Below are 18,611 nucleotides of genomic sequence, written 5' to 3' on the forward strand. Positions count from 1 at the left end.
GGACAAAAGGAAGCTGGTGCCAAACACGCTTGGATTAAATGAAAACCATTCTTCACAGAATGTCTGGGGTAGAAGAAGAATAAAAGGAAAGAAAATAGGGAGTAAGGAGGCAACATATTTAAGGTGCCAAGTCTGAGGAGCTGGCAATGAAGTGGAGGGACGTGTCCTCCCGCTTTGTGTGCTGTAGTACTTGTACGTGCCACACAGTGTCAGACCGGCACACAGCCGCAGAAAGATGAAACCAACTGTAGGGGTTGCAGAGGATGATAGATGGACTCTGGGATCTCATTAGGACTCTCTGCCAGTCCCATAAAAGCTCTGCCACAAGAAGGAGCTGTTTTAATTGTGTTCCTGCTATTCTATTTTACAGTATCAACAATTATTCTTAATGAATATGGGGGTCAGTGAAGCAGGTCTCCAGGGCTGGGTTTCCACTGGATTAATGCAAACAGAAAGCAGGAGGAAGCTTTAATGCGTTGACACTGTAGGAACCGGCAGAAAGTCTGGCAGAGCCCTGAAAGAGCCCTGAAGAACTGCATGTATCTTGGTTAATTCTATTTAACTGCATTTCTGCAAGTGGGAGAAATGTATGACAGCTAGAAATTATCCTAAACGCTAGTCCTAGTTAGCCTTTGCTCCTGAAGAATGAAGCACAGCCCATCCTGGTAACCAGCCCTCCAGTTTCCTCCTGAAGACAATGGGTATTGTTATCCTTTAAAAAGGCTGGGAAATCATACCGGATTAGTATTTCAGAGAACCATAGAATGGTTTGGGTTGGAAGGGGCCTTTAAAGATCAGCTAGTCATTGTCCCCCCTGCCATGGGCAGGGATATCCTTCACTAGATCAGGTTGCTCAAAGCCCCGTCCAACCTGGCCTTGAACACTTCCAATGATGGGGCATTCACAGCTTCTCGGGGTAGCCCTCTTTCAGTTTATAACCACTGCCCCTTGTCCCCTCACTACAGGCCTTGGTAAGAATACTCTCTCCATCTTTCTCATAAGCCCCTTTTATATATTGAAAGGATGCAAGAAGGTATCTCTGGAGCCTTCTCATCTCCAGGCAGAACAACTCCAACTCTCTCAGCCTGTGTTCATAGAAGAGGTGCTCCAGCCCTCTGACCATTTCATGGCCCTGCAATTTCTCCTTTTACTAATAAATCAGTGAAACTGCAGTAGAGGTGGGAACAGCCTTCTGTCTACATCTGTCCCGCACAGGTCTTCTGCTTCCTGTAATGAAAGGCAGTGATAGTTAAACACTTTTCTCTTACATATTTAGTGAGCTTTCCAATTACCCTTCCTTCCTGACTTTAAAAAAAAAAAAAAAAAAAGGTAAGGGCACCTATTGTTTCTTCTTTTGATTCTTCTCTGCTACAGCTGGTTTACTGACAAAGGAAAGTGTCATTTCACAGGGTCTCCAATGTTCATCTTTTGCTGTATAGAATTCAATCTGAGCTTCTTGTGCAACGCTAATAGCTAGGACTTGTAAACTGAACCTCCAGCAGGAGTGCAGCAGCCCAAGGATAAAAAGCCCACCAATTAAAAAAGCAACAAACAGTAAAAATCCAGGTTTCTCAGCTTGACCTACAAACCAAACCCAGCATATCCATTCATTTTGTCACCCTCCTCTTACCTTTTGGCCCCCAGAGACTGACTGGGTGCCTCTTGTCATGGGTGACGGGGCAGTTGCAAGGGGTAGGTGGCTGACTCTGGTCCCACACAGAGCCCTACTAGTATGTCCAGGCAAAACAGTCCATCCTTTTCCTGCCCCGTTCTTGCTCCAAGAGCTTTAACCTCTGACCTTCCATTGTAGATAAACTTGGTTTTGGCTTCCACCATGCTTGCAAACCCCGAAGGATTCAGGTTGCGTGGTACACACTTATAAAAGCAAGTAACTAGCATTTATTAAATACCCCACTGCTGTTGAGCAGTGAGAATTGTTTTGAGGACCACAAAACTTACAGTTCCTGGAGTTTCTTTCATTCTTCCTCCCTGGTTCTTCATGTGTAAAATGAACCTAGCCCCAAACCCAGTGTATGGCATGATAGTTCTGCTCCTACAGCCCTGAAAGTGGTTTGGTTATTTCCCCACTCTGGGGATTACTGAGACACCTTCAGCTACTGTCTGGTTGTACAGAGTTCAGTTTCCTAAGCATGTATAACGTCACTTACATTTGATAACTAGCAGCTGGAATTTGATTTTTGATTTTTGTAGCTTATCCAAATGGCTTGTGTTCATATTTCCTCAATCCAGTGTTTTCACATGAAAATTGGAATAACTACCTAAAGTAAAACTATATATATGATGCATGAAAATTGGTGTCATCTTATTCCTATTGATGGCTTTAAACAGAAAAAACAGAGAAGGGCAAAGCACAAGTAAAAGGAATTATATTTAGGCTGCAGGTTCTTACACTTAAGCTTGAAATCTCAGGGCTCATCATAAGCCATGAATTTCCATATACAAGATGCAGCTTTGAAATCTTTTTTCAAAGTCTTTCATTTGAGCTGTGGAAAACCAGAGATGAGAAGGCAGTTTCTAAAGGAGAGAGGAGAGGCCTGTCTGTCATGCTGCACCTTTCATCGCCATACACAAAGGACCAACATAAAGAGAATAAGCTGGCATAAGCTGAGCCGCAGCGCCTCAGACCGAGGTTGCAGCCCAGTATCGCTTCCCTCCCAGCAGCCCCAAGCAAAGACCATGGCAAGGGAATGGGAACAGGACACACCGGGATATTTCTTGTGACTGCTTTCCTCTTCTCCACTGATTTACACCTCAGGGGCTTTCAGAGACAGAAGAGGTGTTTTGTATTTAAAAGTCACTGTATTCACTAATGACTTTCAAAGTTTCATGTTAAAATGCAAAATTTTGTCTGCAAATTATATTGGATTTTATTCAGAAGCTTTAAGCAAAAATCAAGATTTTAGGAAGAGATGCATTTAAAGATCCCAGCACTACCACTAAAACAGTATCAGCTTGTTGTGTTTGTAAACTATAAGTGACTCTGTCTCTGGAATTTCTGTTCTTGCATGCTTTTCCAAGGGGTAACAACTTCCTATTGGTACTCACAGAGCTTGACATTCGTGTGACAACCTGTGGAGCACCTTAAATTACGGGATGCTTGTTTCTGACTGGGGAAAAACCTGCTCCCAAGTCTCGAGGGATGCACTTTGCACCCACTCATTCATGGGGATCTGAAGGAAATGTGCTCAAATACCAAGGAACAAAGTAAACATTGTCTTGGACCCTAAAGCTCAGCATTTCTCTAAGTTCTATGTGAAACCAACCTTACTGCATGAGTTTCTGCATTTATTTCTCAGCAAAAATTCGCCCGGAAATGAAATGGGATTTTTAGAAGCCAGAGGGGATTCCAGCCAAGAAACTAAGATAATGTTAATCAGTAAAATTTGACCCAAGACATTATTAAGCCTCTTCCACCCATGTTATATATCAGAAAAAAAATCTTCCCAGAGAGCCATTCTCCATAACAGCCACTGCTTATTGCTCTTCATTTTGTCATAAGCCAAGTTCGCAAATGCATTTTTAATTTTTGTAATAGAAGACTTGGAATTTTTTGGGGAAAAAAAGGACTATAATCCCTTCAATTATGCTGAAATATTTCATATATTTTTAAATAGGTGTCTTCTAGAAAGCTCTGCTATTTCTCCATTTTTAATACTTACCATAGCTATTTCAGATGAGAGCTCTTTAAGAGTCAGAGTACCAATAAAAGTCTGTTAAAAGCAGGCTAGCTTCTGGTTAGCTCAGTTTTTTGCTAAAGCTGTGTTATATTACTGACTGCAGGTGTGTGTATGCACCTGGGTGTCTGTGTATATATGCATGTAACTAACAAAAAAGCATGAATAAAAAATCACCTGCTACTTGTCTGCTGCTTACTGTACAGTGTAAGTGCTTCTGCAATACGGAAAACATGAGCTCTTCCAGTGTGCGAGAACAAGCAAGTGAACTTGCCAGACAGACAGGAAGCAAAATCTGTTCATGAAGACAGACTGACAGTTCAAGTGCAGGGAAATGGGAAAAGGGTAATCCAGGCTCCCTTTTAAATTTGCTTAATAATGTTTTCTTCTCTTCTGAGAGAATGAAAGATTACGTTCACACAGGTAAAGGACTTTTTTAATTTGATTGTTTTAGCTAAGTTTCTTCATGCAATTTTCCATTCGATTTAATTCTATTTAGTATGATAAATGCTGCTTAATCTAAACTTCTTTTTTTTTTTCATTTTCATGTATGAAAAACAGAGATGAAAGATTAGCTTCTAGTGACCTGCATCAAAATACAATTTGGCTGGAAATGAAATGAATTTGGATTTAGCTGTATCTCCTGGATAGTTTTGCTGCAACAACAAATCTTCATAAAGTTAAGCTGCCTCTGCTCAAGGAGTGGAAGAGGTGTGTTCAGCTGAGCTGTGAGAAGCTCCTGCCATCTCTGCCCTGCCTGTGTGTGTCTGACTGGAGTCAGTGCCATCAGATCCTCAAAATGTAAAGGAATTTAGGATTTTAAAGTAAGATTACTGCAGCAGCTTTTCATGGTTTAATTATTTTATATTGGAGGCTGCCGAATGATGCATTTGGTGAGCTGATTGCTTTTCAGAGAGCATTAAAAGATTTAGTTGCTCCCTGTTTCAAACATTTGGAAATTCTCACGCTGGGATTGAAGGAAGCTGTGGAGCAAATCGTGTCTCTCCCTGGGCGCTGGCGGCTCGCTTCCTTGGTAGCTTGGGCTGTGTGGAAGGAATTGTGACAAAATGTAATTATTTTGGATTTAAGCTGTGTTGTAACTTGGTCTGTGTTTTGTCTCTCAGCTGTGTAAAAGGCCATATGCACTAGTTGTTAGCTTTTCTTAATCAGTAAGTATTAAAGGCAAGAATTAATATAGCCTTTTCCCCCTGCTCTGCTGGTGGCACTGGTCTCGCTGGGTGCCCACTGCCTGGGCTTGGTCCCAGGCATGTGGCTGTGGTGGGGAGCCGGCATCCCTCAGTGCACAGCGGGCATGTCCAGGCAGACATCTCTTCAGATCTGGATGTCCTTATCAACCTCAGGGCGCTGGCTGCAGCGCAGGGTAATGTGGGCAGTGAAACAGCAATACAGGCAACTTACATACCATCACACGCTCCCGTCCTCGCTGTATGGTGGGTGACTATAGCTGCTGGGGTTGCTATCCATCCTCCTCAGTGGAGAAATATCCAAATATTGCACAGCCCAAGAGCAAACAGTTCCGCTTACCATATTGCAAAGGTAACATGAAAGTTATTTACAGAAAAATTGATTTCTTTAGGATAGTCCAGAGGAGGAATAAGTGGTCATAAAAATCTCCTTGCATCGAAGAGTCTGACTGACACCCCCTCCCCAAGTCACTGCCCGCTGGTCTTGCACTTGGGCATGGCAGCAAAGGAGGCTGTTGGTCAGGACAGGCCTGAGATGAACTTGGTATCAAATAGGAGGGATTGACATTTACTGAACAGTGAAAAAATTCTTGTAAGCATGGCTTCAAGTGCATTCATTCTATTGTAATTTTCTTCTGTACTGATTACAAAAACCCCTCAGTAGCTTTTCCCTGAGGATCCACTCAGAAAGATCCCGTTTTTTCAGAGCCATAAATAGGCTCACCTGCGGCTGCTGCCGCCTGTTGCTCCCTGTGCCTGGCAGGGACATCTGCTGTGCCGCTTGTGGAGCTCAGAACAACTGTTTCCACCTACCTCCATCTCCTCTTTGCCACATTTCCTCCCGTTACCTGGCCCCAGGCCCTCCCCAGTGACAGCTGAATGCCCCCTGCGCTGCCCCCTGCTCCTCCATGAGCTGTCTGGGTGGGCAGCTGTGGTGGCTCTGCAGCCCAGTGCTCACCTGGGCAGGGCCAAACTGGGCAACCAGGAGAGCTCTGCCTGACCCTGATGGCTGAGACAGGCTCAGCAAAACCTGGAGGCCTGTCAGGAGCCTCCAGAGCAAAGCCCAGGCAGTCTAAGCTGGAATAAGGTTAGTTTTTCGTTCATTTTCTGTTCAAGTCTTCTTACTTGGGAGACACAGCCATGCCCTGGGAGGTTGAACTAATGTTGTTCACATACAGATCTTAGAGATACTTTATAGCAATTGCACTCTCCCCTCCCCAAAGCATTTTCTCATGGGCCTTCTGAAGCGTCACCTGTGTCACCAGCACTTCCCTACTAAGCTTGTAAACTAACAAAAGATTGATAGGTTCCTAAAGTTAAGGTGGTGTTTCCCCACTTTCTGCTTTAAAACTTAGATTGCTGAGATGATTGCTTTTTTCGCCTTGTGGGGTTGGCAAGGCTTGTCTGATCGGTGTTCAGGAGAAGCCCAAGTGTCTGACAAGCCTTTTGAAAACAAAGCGAAAACTGAGCTGTCCCATCTGTTTTCTTCAAAAATAGCCCTAATGCCAGAGCACGGTCTTTGATAGGATGTCTCCTGCCCCATACCATATCCCTCCCACCCATATTGCAGGGCAAAGAAGAAATTAAATCCCCAGTGCTATAAAGCTAAACAATGTAGTTTTAGTTCTGAATTCACATGTTGGAGCTTCATGAAATCCTCTTTTAGTGTGGATTTCACTCACTAAGCCATAATAAAATGGATAAATCCAATAATTTCTTTGAATTTGATTCCACTTGCGCTTCCTCTTTCCTAAGCAGCTTTTTGTGTCATGAAAACAATGGTCCAGTATGTATTTAATAGTTCATCTTTTTAATAGTTAATCTCATGACATTTCTCTGCATCTGGAGGAAAGTACCCAGGACAATAATGCTGGCTAATAATATCAAACTGATGAGCAAAGAAATAGCACCCACATTCTCAGCTGATGATGTGGCAAAGATCAAGAAATTCTGCAAAGCTCAAACTAAAGTAAGTTATAAATTGCACTAATACTGGCTAATGGATAATGAGATTCCATTCTAATGTTGGTAATGTGCAATGTAAGTGTTTGCTGTTTCTTAAATAGGATATCTTTGACCATTTAAGCAAGTCTTTAGCACCAAACGTTCATGGCCATGAGTATATTAAAAAAAGCCATTTTGTGTATGCTACTGCGGGGTAATGAGAACGTTCTCAACAATGGGACACGCATTAAAGGAGACATCAATATCTTATTATTAGGTAAGAGCATGTAGAGTTAATAGTGCATTGATAAGTTATTTTATTATCCCCCCTCCTCATCATGCCAGTGTAGTTGTGTTATGCAATATTAGCAAGAAAATAAAAGCCAACCCAGTACAAAGACTCATTTTGTCTTATACAAGAATGTTTGTTAGTGTCTTAGGATCAATTTATTTTATCCTTGGGCACATTTTTACAATTATTTCTGTTTTGTCCCACACTTCCCTATTTACTTGACATCTGTTCTATGTTTCTAACTAGTGCCGGCATGATGCGCAATTGAGTCTAATCCTGCACTGCTCATTCGGGCGAGACACCCACTGATTTTGCGAATGGGCTTCAGTTTATCGCTCAAGTTGATGGAACTGTTCTACTTCTGTCACTTGTAGGCATGGTGGCTGTTCAGTTGAGACTTCATTCCTAAATGCTTTGTTTTCAGCACCCGCAATTAAGTTACATTAGCCTGACAATCTAACCTGCCACATAACAGTTCCTGGCAGAGGTATCAGCTTCCTTGCTTAAATCAAGCTCTTTATTTCTCTACAGAGCTTCAATCAAATATTTGATAGCTTGCTTTAAAAATAGATTAACCTAAAACAATAATCCTTTTCAAATCTTTCTCTTTGAGTATGTCTTTTCTCTCCTGAAGGGGGCAACTTGCACACTTACTGACAGTACTGAAACAACGCTTCATCTTCAGCCCACTACGGTGGCATTTTAACCATGTCAGTACAGATAGGATTAAACACGTCAGAACAGATCACAGCAGATCCTTTATCTGTTCTCCAACAACCCCTTGTCAAAAGCACTTGCCCAGCACCTGAATTGCCTTGCTGTGTATCAAATATAACACATGTGGAGCCACAAAAATGCAAAGCAGTTGTATGATGGCACTCAATGACATGCTAAAGGATCTGCCTGTGCTTTGCAATCCAAAGGACTGTCTATTAAAGCTTTAATATAGCCAAAGGCTGGTCCCTTAATCAAATGCAAAGCTAGGTTGGACATAGGCATACTTCTTGAAAATTTGGAATGAGATCTTAAATTTAAAAAAAAAAAAAGATAAAAAGATTTATGCTGGGAGGATTCTGAAGCAAGAACTTTGATAAGGAAAGTGTAGTTTGAACATTTCTATCTGATTTATTAAAACAGTAGGACTTCTGAGCATGTCTTTAGCACCTACATGTGTTTCAGTAATGTCTGGAGAGGGGTTAGGTATGTCATAATAATGTGGTAATAGAAACTTTTCCTTAAGAAAACAGTTGTGGTTTCTTTAACTGGAGGATTATAATTTCTAATATTACATACAACAATAGATAATAAGACAAATACTTACAACAATATATAATCTTTATAATAGTATAAAATATTAGAAATGACAATCTAATAAATATTAAAATATTTATATATTTTCTCAAAGTATTTTTAATGTATTTTTATATTTTCTATATATTTTTCTAAAATAAAAATATTCCTGACCTTAGGAATGCCAGCTTCGCTTTCTTTTCTTCCCAGTTTGAGACTGAAATGAACAATTGCAATCCTTCTTATACACCAATACTGTTGGTGTAACCTTACAACTACCTAAAGCAATTTAGAAGCTAATCAGTGGTGCAAGACTTCCAAGCTTGCTAAGACTTGGGAGCACCCCGGAGGGGAAACGCTGGAAAAAACAAACTAAAATTCTTTAAGGCATAGGATTTCTTATGAGAGCCCTTCAACTCCAGGAACTTTAAGACTCAAGCACACGTCTCTGTAATGCTTTGTCTTCTTTCAGTTGCCTGAGCCTCTGCTTTTGGAGATGCTGGTGGAGCGTGGCAGGCTCCTGTAGCTGGAATAACGAAAGGTGTTGATTTGATTTGCTCACAGCTTTCCCCTGTTGAACTGAGGCTGAACATTACACCTCATGTCATTTATATGGGAGATGTGTTCTTGAATAATGTATGAAATAAAAGGCTGCAAGCTTAGGAGAAAAAATGTACTAATAATGTCTCAAGGTACTCACAAGGTTTAAGTGAATGTTTTAAACTTTGGAAGTTTTGATCTTTGTTACTTGAAAAGAGGAAAAACTTTGACACTGTCAGAGGCATCTTCCTCCTTTTACAGGGAAGGAGCTTAGAAAACATTGAATGAAAAATAATTATTACAAAGACCAAGTGGTAGCTTATAAAAGTTGGTTGTAACCGTCCTTCAGCTGCCTGGCAAACTGCGGTTTTCTGAGGCCATAGCCAGGCTCCCCTGCCATTAGCAATATCAAGGTTAGCATCATCCACATACCCATCAGCAGGGACAGGGCTCTCCTGCTCCCACCACCTTCATCCAGCTATTGAGGTCTGTCTTCCAACAGCAATGCAGGCGACAGCTGTGGGATTTTGGGAACCAAGGGGGAAGAAGTGTCTCGGCAACGACTGTGGCTGTGGCAGAGCAGCGCTGCCAGAAGCCCTGGGTTTGCTCCCACTGAGTGCCATGCCCCTGCTTGTGACTGTGGGACTAAATGGCACCATCGAAACATCAGACCAACAAGCAGCTACTGGTGGGTTGCCTTTTCTCAATCTGATTTGTCAGCGATTTACTCTGTGCTCTTACTTAAGCCTCCTGGTAGTCCTGATTTAACTGTCTTTCCAATAAATTGAGGAAACTGATTTCTTATTTCCCAACAGTATTTGGGCAATTAATTGTAAAAATACTTTGTAAGTGCAAGAACATTTCTATCATTGAAGTTCATTCCTGCCAGAGCTTGAAAGTACCAAGACTCGAGTTTACTGGAGCAATTAACCCCTGGCATCATCAGCAAATGTTTAATGACTAGCCCTAACGGCCAGCTCAGAGGTCTGGGCCTGCATTCTGCAGCCCCAGGATCTGAAGGGGGTGGCCATGATGCTCCTCCTGCCCTCATTTCTTTTGTACGTCCGTGGAGAGGAGCCAGGGCTCTGGCTGCTGGGACCCACATTTCCCCTTCCATAAAAGTTTCGTGCTGCACACCTGTGTGTTTGCATGGGGTTGCCGTGTTGTTAAACATAGCTGAAGTTTGAAGTTTAATGACAGATAAGTCCTGCTGCAGCTAGGAAAAGGCTTTTGGCAAGGGTAATCCTGCTAATGTGTGGCTCCATCTGAGATGATCCAGACCCCTAGAAGTTCATGGCTATATCTTACACAGTGACCCTTGGGAGGGGTGTGCAAAAATTATTCTGACTTCACTAGTAGCTACTTAAATTTCAACTACTTTCAGCACCCCTTGTGACGAAAGCCAAAAGTGGTGGGGAAGGAGAGGATGTTTACTGCACTCCTGTTTAATAAACTAAGGGAAATCATGCGCTCGCAGGTACTGCACAAGTTATTCAGCAGAAATTAATAATTCACATACATGCTGAATAAAATGGTAGTAAAGAAAGGTCAGGATTTCTCTGTTGCTTGTTAGGATATTTAATTTCTTCCAGTGCTCTAAAACCAGTGTGCAAAAGGCTTTGGCCTTACAACTGAAAGATGGCAAGGTGCTCTGCTTTCCCCTTTAAGAGGTAATCTTTGAATTGCAAAATATTCCCTAAACCACTTCCACCATCAGCAGGGGGTTGCCAGGAAGGCAGCTGACAGCAGCTGTAACTGCTGATTAAGAAACTGATGCTCAGCCTTGCATTTCCAAAGATATCAAACCTTCCATTTTTTGAGCTTTAAAACCTTCCTGTCGTGCAATGGGCCCCGTGCACCCAACTGCACGCTGCGCGCCTGTGTGAGCATCAGCAAGCGCCCACGTACCCAAGCTCCTGCACCCCGGCCTGTGGGGTTTTTAGTAAAAAGGCCTTGAAATGGACTTGATGCCACGTAATAAGAATTAGGAAAGTGTTTTAGAGCTGAAGAATATTTGTGGAAAGGAAAAAAATAAAACCACATTTTTAGCCCACCCAGTCCTAGTCCGCCAGGTCATTGAGATGCGGTGGGGAACAAGTGAGAAAGCAAATATGGAAGTAAGCCCAACCACAGCCAATCTGAGAGTGATCTGACACACCTGGAAAGCAGTTTGTGCAATATGGGTATAAATTAAGGCAAGTGGAAGCCAAGATAACTTGTTTCTAGGAAAGCAAGTGGCACCACCTAATCTAAGCACTCAGGCATGATTATGGTGTAAATGAAAGCATTTCTATGACTTTGCTAGCACAAAGGGCAGAGTGACTTGCTCATTTGCACCCCAGGGGAAAAGAGGTAAATAAACCTCTGGGGAAAAAAGGGTAAATAAAGCTCTATTCCTCCTTTCCCCAGCTTTCATTTCAGCAATACCTTTGAGGTTGCCAGGACCACGTTAAAAAATGGATGCGTCTGTGGCTATTTGTATTTCTGTGAAATTCAAATTTGTTCCTAAGCTCAAAATTCACTCCTGGGGGGGAAGGTGGTTACCAGACAGTGCTCTGCAGGTCCTTCATGGACAGGGGTGTAGCCAGCAGTGAGGTTTGATGTCAACCAAATTGCTATACAGTCACTCCCACCACATGACCATGTGGGGAGCCGGCCAGGAAAGACAGCATGGAGCAAAGCACTGGGACAGGGATGCCCCACTTTTCCTGGCAAGGGGGGTTGGGTGCAGGATGGGGACTCCCCTTCCAAGAGAGGACAGATATTTAGATCTGGTCTTCGGTGGCTCTGTGAAACAGCGTTGGTCTCCACCAGTCCCTCCAACAAATCCTCCAAGGCAAGAACAACCCTTATTTACTGACCCTGGCAACAGCCTCTGCAGGGACGAGCTCTCCATAGGCACAGCAGAGCCAGCACCATGGGTACCACACTGGCTTTGTCCCCAGCAGAGGCCATGGAAGGGATTACACATCCAAATTTTTCTTCAGTCTTTCAGCTTCCAGCAACAACATACATTTTGTGCAATGCTTGTGCCAGCGCAGCCTCCGCACCACCCTGGCTGCCAGTTTCCCAGACCTCCCTGAGGCAGGGAGGTGCCCAAGGAGGCTCTGCAGCGCTGCGGGTTCGGGCAGCCAGGGGTCTGACAGTGCTTGTACGTGAGAGATGTGCGCGTTGCTATAAGCTAATGGGAATCGGTTTAAAAAGGGCACAAGCTGTGGTAATTGGTTTTGCTGTGAGGTGAGAACCTATGAAAAGCGGGGCAAACAGGTGGGCTGTTGAGCAGGAGGAACTGTTCAGGCTTCATGTTGCAAAGGATCATCTATCTGCTTGGAGGACATGGCCTGTAGCTTATCATCCAGTGGCCCATAGTGGGTATTCACTATTGCAGTTTAATTTTCTTTTTTTTTTCCCTTAAGGAAATTAATATTTTCTTATCCCAGTGGCTTTTCTTTTTCCATTCCTCCCAATCACACATGCTAATGCTTAAGTATGATCCCACAGTTGTCCTGAGTGCCTGCAGAGATTGTTCCTTAACCAGATGAGATGATAGATACTTTCATTTTCCATTTCCCTCCTTACCTTCAGCTTACCCTGACAAATCTTTTCTGGTGATGAAGGCATGACAGCAGCAGATGGAATGAAACCTAACTCTTCTAAGTGGCAACAAAGACTCCTACCACAGTTAATAAGCTAAAGTTTATTAAACAACTTACTAACTACCAAATGTGATAAACTAATAGCTTAAAAAACTACACTGAAGCTGCAATGTTGTTTTAGGTAATTCATAATACTCTGTTCTAAACAAGCAAACATCAGTGAAAGCTGCCTCCAAACCCAAGTGTTCACAACAGGATGAGAAATGTGAAAAAAGCAGTCACAGATGAAGAGGGAGAGGTGATGCTGACAAGCTTTGACCTGGCTTTTTGTGGCACAGACTGCATGGATCCACATGGTGTTAAAAAAATAAATCTAGGGCAAATGCACATACACAGAGCTCTAACAGAACACGATGGTTGGTTCTAGTTACATATTAGTAACCGCTAAGTAGAAATGCTACCATTGAGAAGTTAATCAAAATGTTCCATCAAATTATTTGGAGATAAACTTCAAGTCTGCTAAAGAGCACACAATCTTTTTTTTCCCATGAGTATTGTACTGGAAGAGCAATCATGTTTATGTATTGTACGATTAAGCATGGCAACCTTGGGAAACAATGACGTTTGATTTTGTTCTTTTAAATTCCAGATATTCAAGTTAAACTTCTTTGACGGTACTTTGTTTTCACAGTAGGTGAAGTCAAAGGCAGACATCAAGCATGGACTGTTTCATCTCAAGTAGAAGGAGTTTAGGAATCTGTGAGCAAATGAAGATGAAAACCGGAATGGAAACCTGTCTGCAAGCTTTATGATACCAATTATAATATACTTGTAAGTAATGAACTTTGACTGGGGGGCAGGGGCAGAAAAAAAGCATTCTATGAAAAAACAGAAAAAGGTGGCAATGGTGGTAGTTTTGAAGACATTTAATACAAAGGAGACCGATCAATATGCACTCCAGATAATTATTAATTTGGGAGTAGGAGGGGTGATCAGTCTGAATTGCTGCGGACTCTTTTTTTTTTTTCCCCAGTTCATTCTATTGAGGGTAAGGAAGGGGAGAGGATGAGGAGAGCAGCCACGTGGAATTTGTCTGCTGAAAAAAAATATCATAATCTTCTTGCACAAAATGAATTATTGAAACTTGACTTGAGAGCTGTCTTTTGTAATAAACTAGAATATACGGAAGAAGTGGGAAACTGAGATCACTGTATATTTAATTTCCTCATAATTTCATAGCACAATCTGAGCAAAATACAGATATTTGGCCATTACTGGATCAAATACTACAAAAGTCTCTAAGCAACATCTCCAGATTTAAGAAACAGCAATTGACAGCATGACTGTTAAGAAAATGCGGTTTATTTGGCGGTTATCTTCTCCTTTTGAGACATAAATCTCTGTATTACCAGCACTTGAAGATAGCTTGAAAATGCAGTCCAGGTAGATGGGAGAATGAAGATCCTATTTATGAGAGTCCAAGGTACTTTACCTGACACGTGGCATCTGTGTCTTAGAAAAAGCCCCTGAGTTCTAATAACAGTGGAAAAGGAGAGCTATGAAAAAAAAGAATGGAGAAATACCACGTCTCTGTTCTGATCTGCACCTAAAAGAAATTACAACTCATGACTCCTGCCCTGCACCCTGGAACCGCGTCTGCTTGGCGTCGGTGGTTCGAGACACCTGACATGCTTAGCTGAAATGAGAGAGCTAGTGTCTGGGATCAGTCCCTTTTTTGTATTTAGACAATGCAGTGCCAGCCAGACTATTAGACATTATGATTCAGTTATTTGCTACTTGCGCAAAAGCTAGACCAAGCGAGCTGATCCGTGTGCAGCAAATAGCAAGGAAATTGGTCTAGTTTGCCTAGATCAGGAATATGAGGCTGTGTATACTGTTTAGCAGAGATATTAGGTGGCATGCCTAAAAGATTTTCTGCAATGCTGAGATTCTTGAAGAAAGACCGATAAGTCACTAGACCAACAACCTATCGTTTTTTTTTTTACTCCAAACCTGAGCCACCGACTTGAATGTTGGGGTTTTTTTAATTTTATTTTTAAGCCCATGCTGTGACTCCTGATAGACTCAGCGGTGGGGAATGAGTCATGCACACAGCTCTAAATACAGTGTGCACATACTCTGCTGCGTCCAGCTGTACAGCTAGTCTGGAGCCCAGAAAAGGAGGAGCAGAGAAGAAAATATTCAGTTAAGCCCGGGTCTCTGCTAGGGGGGCAGCCACCAGGTACCAGCAGAGACTAGCGCTTGAATGAAGGACAGAAGCAGGGCAGTTGACCTGAGGAGTCAACATCCATAGCTCAAGCCCTTGTTCTGCATGTTGTAGGAACCCAGTAATAGGCTTTTTACACCAGTTCTGATCTGTAGAGAGCGGAGTGTGCCTGACTGCACGGCTCCAGGGATGCAGGCAGAGCAAATACTTGTTGCAGATGATAACCTGAATTACCACAATGTGAGAAGGAGAGGAAAGAGCATTGGAAATCTGTACAGGTTTTACACTGGTGGGGTTTACTATCAATTAGTATCTCAGTGATTTCATACAGAGAAGTTTACATTAAAGATTTTAGTAAAATATTCTGTGAATAAATATGCTTTAGGAAAGTAAAGCAAACACCCGGTCTTTCTGTGAAGGGCTGCAACCTCCTGTATGGCTCTCCAACTAACCAATACAGTATTTGAGCTGCGGTGAATATCCGTATTATCTGTAAATGTGCCAAAAGTATGTCTCCAAAATTAAGCTGCCTCATTAAAAATAATAGACACAGTCCTAATAACCATGTAGGAAAAGAGTAGAGCAGGGAAGATTCACCTGAGCTGGTCAATCGTCGTTGCTGTTTTCGCAAGAGGTAGCCATTACTGAGACATTGCAACTTCAACCAGTTAAATTACAAATCCAAATAAAGCATCTACTCATAAAGAAGAAAACCCCAATTGAAAGGCTTCATTTCCTAAACCACATATGTATTTTTTAATCTCTCGCCTCCTTTCTTCACAGAAAAAGATTATCACTGTAAGACTGTTATGGTACAGCTTTTGTAAGAAAAATGTATTTGTTCAGGAACTTGAGTTAGTAGTTTAAATTTTGTGATATACAATAAAATGCAATATTGAATCTGATGTTGGTCTCCCTGAGCAATTTTTCTGCATTGAAAATTGAAAAAAATGTATTTTCCTCTCAAGTACTTCTAGATCAGTTAATGTCATTAATAAAACCTCAGTTGCTCTGGGCTCTGTGGAACCTGCACACCACTGAAAAGAGAGTTGTTCTTACTCACTGACCGGGAGATTCAGTTTTAAGTTGTGCTCCTCATTGATTCCTGTTTGAAATGAATAAGCGGAAGCTGAAGGGTTTTTTCCCATGGAATTTTACCATTTCAGGATATACCCTAAGGATTTTGTATCTTGCACAATGTATTGTAATATATTGCTCTATGTATTAAGCTTTCTTCTAGTGAAAGCACAAAAGAGTTTACAGCTGAGGTAGTATTTTTGCTATTTCATCTAATCTGGATTTCAAAACATATAAATGATCCCTGAAATCACAGATTCAGTGGTTCACATTTGAAATCATGAAATGCTCACTGTTTATAATGTTAAGTATTTTAGCCAGGGTTGGAATTTATGAAGTCTCATTTGTGTCTTCTTAACTCCATGTAAATCTATGTGCATATCTTAATTGAAAGCGCATTTGGAGGATTATTTGCATGAAAACTGCTGATGAAGACATGTCAAAATAGGAAAGTTATTTTAAGACAGCTATAGTAGGGTATCTTCCTATCCAGGATGTTTGTTAGCTCTGACAAATCTTTGTTAATTTCGTCTGGCTGTTTTCATGAATCTTTGAGTTCCAACAAAAGCTAATAAAACCAGCTATGAATACTTTAAATATAACTACATTTCAGAGAATATTAATCAGAGGAGGACTACACATGTAACGTTGGTACAGAGCCATACACATTTGTTGCTTTTTGCCATGCAGTAGCATTCAGTGGAGGACTAGTTCCCTCATCAAATTTCCATGCATTTGAACTGCTCTTGCCGAGAGTTAGGGTACGTTGCACGACAAATGGTATGATCATCAACATCCATTCCAGAGAATCAAAGTAGCTGCTGACCTTTAAATGTGAACATATTCACATACCAGTCTACGAATCATCTGGTGTGACCTGACATTTCTATTACTGGCACTCCTGTCTCTTGCAGTCCTCCTCCAAAACGCTGCAAATGTGATGATCTCTGCCCATGGTGCCTGCCCTCTTCCTCTGAAAAGTGTCCTCAGGGGAGTACACTTTGCTGTCCCTTCTCGTATTTCCATGTCTACTCTGTTCTCCAAATCTCACTGAATTGTAGCCCTCCTTACCAAAAGTGTTAAGGGAGACGCCAAATCTAACAGCCCTGGGATCCCTCCTCCCTAGCTGACGTGCCCAACCAGGACCAGCCCCAGGTGACCTCTCCATCCCAGTCCCAGGGATGTCACTGCTGCTGTTCCTGCTTGCAGATCTGGCCTGTAGCAAGGTTGAGTCTGTATCTGAGAGACAGACAGACAGACACAAACACAGAGGTCCCTAATGTGGCTGGCTGCACAGACACATTGCAGCCTGGGTAGCAGCACCCACCTACAATGCTACCCAAACTCACACAAACGCAAACAGCCCCATCCTCTTCCTCCCCTCCAGCTGATCAGAATGGAGGTTCTCTGGTGAAAATGTGTGCCTTCATTCTCCACATCCATAAGCACTCCACACTCACAGATCCCTTGAATATTAGCACAGGCTCGCAGTCTTCCTAATATCCATGCCTGGACCCCAGGGCGCCCTTCCCCCAACCACCAGCACAACCAAGTCCTCCAAATGTAGAAATGTTTCCTCCAACTCACCATCTAGTCTAGCATGAAGTTTGCTAGTGAATTGTATGTACACACAGAGAGGATTAAATTCACTGAAGAAATAGAAACACACCCAGGTGTCTCCAGCTGCCAGCACTTAGACTTCTTACACCCCCACATACAACCTGATCCCTCCAGTTGCTGCCACCGAGAGCTACAGCCCTGGTGCCCATGACCTCTTCTCCAGTTGCTGACACTTAGACCTTTCAACACATGTAAAACACGCACACACACACCAGTCACTCCAGTCGCTGGGGCTTAGACCTACAAGCCCTATGGCACACAGTCCCTCCGGTTTTCAGTGCACAGTCTCTTAACGTCAGGCCCTCCATGTGCTAGTAGGTAGGCCCACAAGCCCTGAGACCTGTGGTCTCCTCTGGTCATTGGCACACAGATCTCTTTTGCAGGCCAGTCTCTAGAGTTGCTGGCACCATTTTCCCACACTGATTCTTCTCTGACCCACTGTGATCCTTCCCCTTTTATTTCAATCCTTTGGCCCTTCCCCTTAACCTTCCCATAGGCATTTCTACATAAATCTGCAAGCCATATCCCAGTCAGTGTCAAGTATCCCATAATACTCATGTTAATAATGTTTACCCCTTCCTAGCAGTTAAAAATTATTGTTTCAGGTTGACATTCTTGAAAGCTCTGCCTGAATAGGTTCTTTAATGGACCATCAATCAGCTGAAGCATTGTGGGTCCTCATTATTGTGTCTGTTGTGACTTCCTCATTAACGTTTGTGTGTCTGTGTGGTTAATTTAGCACTTTCCTCATTACTTGTTGTTTCTTTTATAGTGAGTAGATCACAACCAAACAATTTAATGAACCAGACGCTCCCACACTTCACATCCCCTCACACTACTGACTGACGGCTGTTGCAGGACTCAACTACTGGGTACCCTGTGATTACAGGGTCCAGCTCCCTTTTATTATAGACATCTGTATCATGAGAAGATAGCAAACCTAGACTTCACTGTGTTGATTGAAAGCTGGGATGCAGTTTGACATGTTTTCTTTATGTTCAGGTAGACTTAAAGGACAGGGCAGGCACGTCACACAACATACTTCCATCTTTCTCCATTGCAAGGCAATTCACAACAGTCAGACATTTTACTGACTTTAGCACAGTATTTTGTCCAGATGATTTA

The sequence above is a fragment of the Phalacrocorax carbo genome, chromosome 2, assembly GCF_963921805.1.
Source record: "Phalacrocorax carbo chromosome 2, bPhaCar2.1, whole genome shotgun sequence".
In the NCBI taxonomy this organism is placed as follows: Eukaryota; Metazoa; Chordata; class Aves; order Suliformes; family Phalacrocoracidae; genus Phalacrocorax; species Phalacrocorax carbo.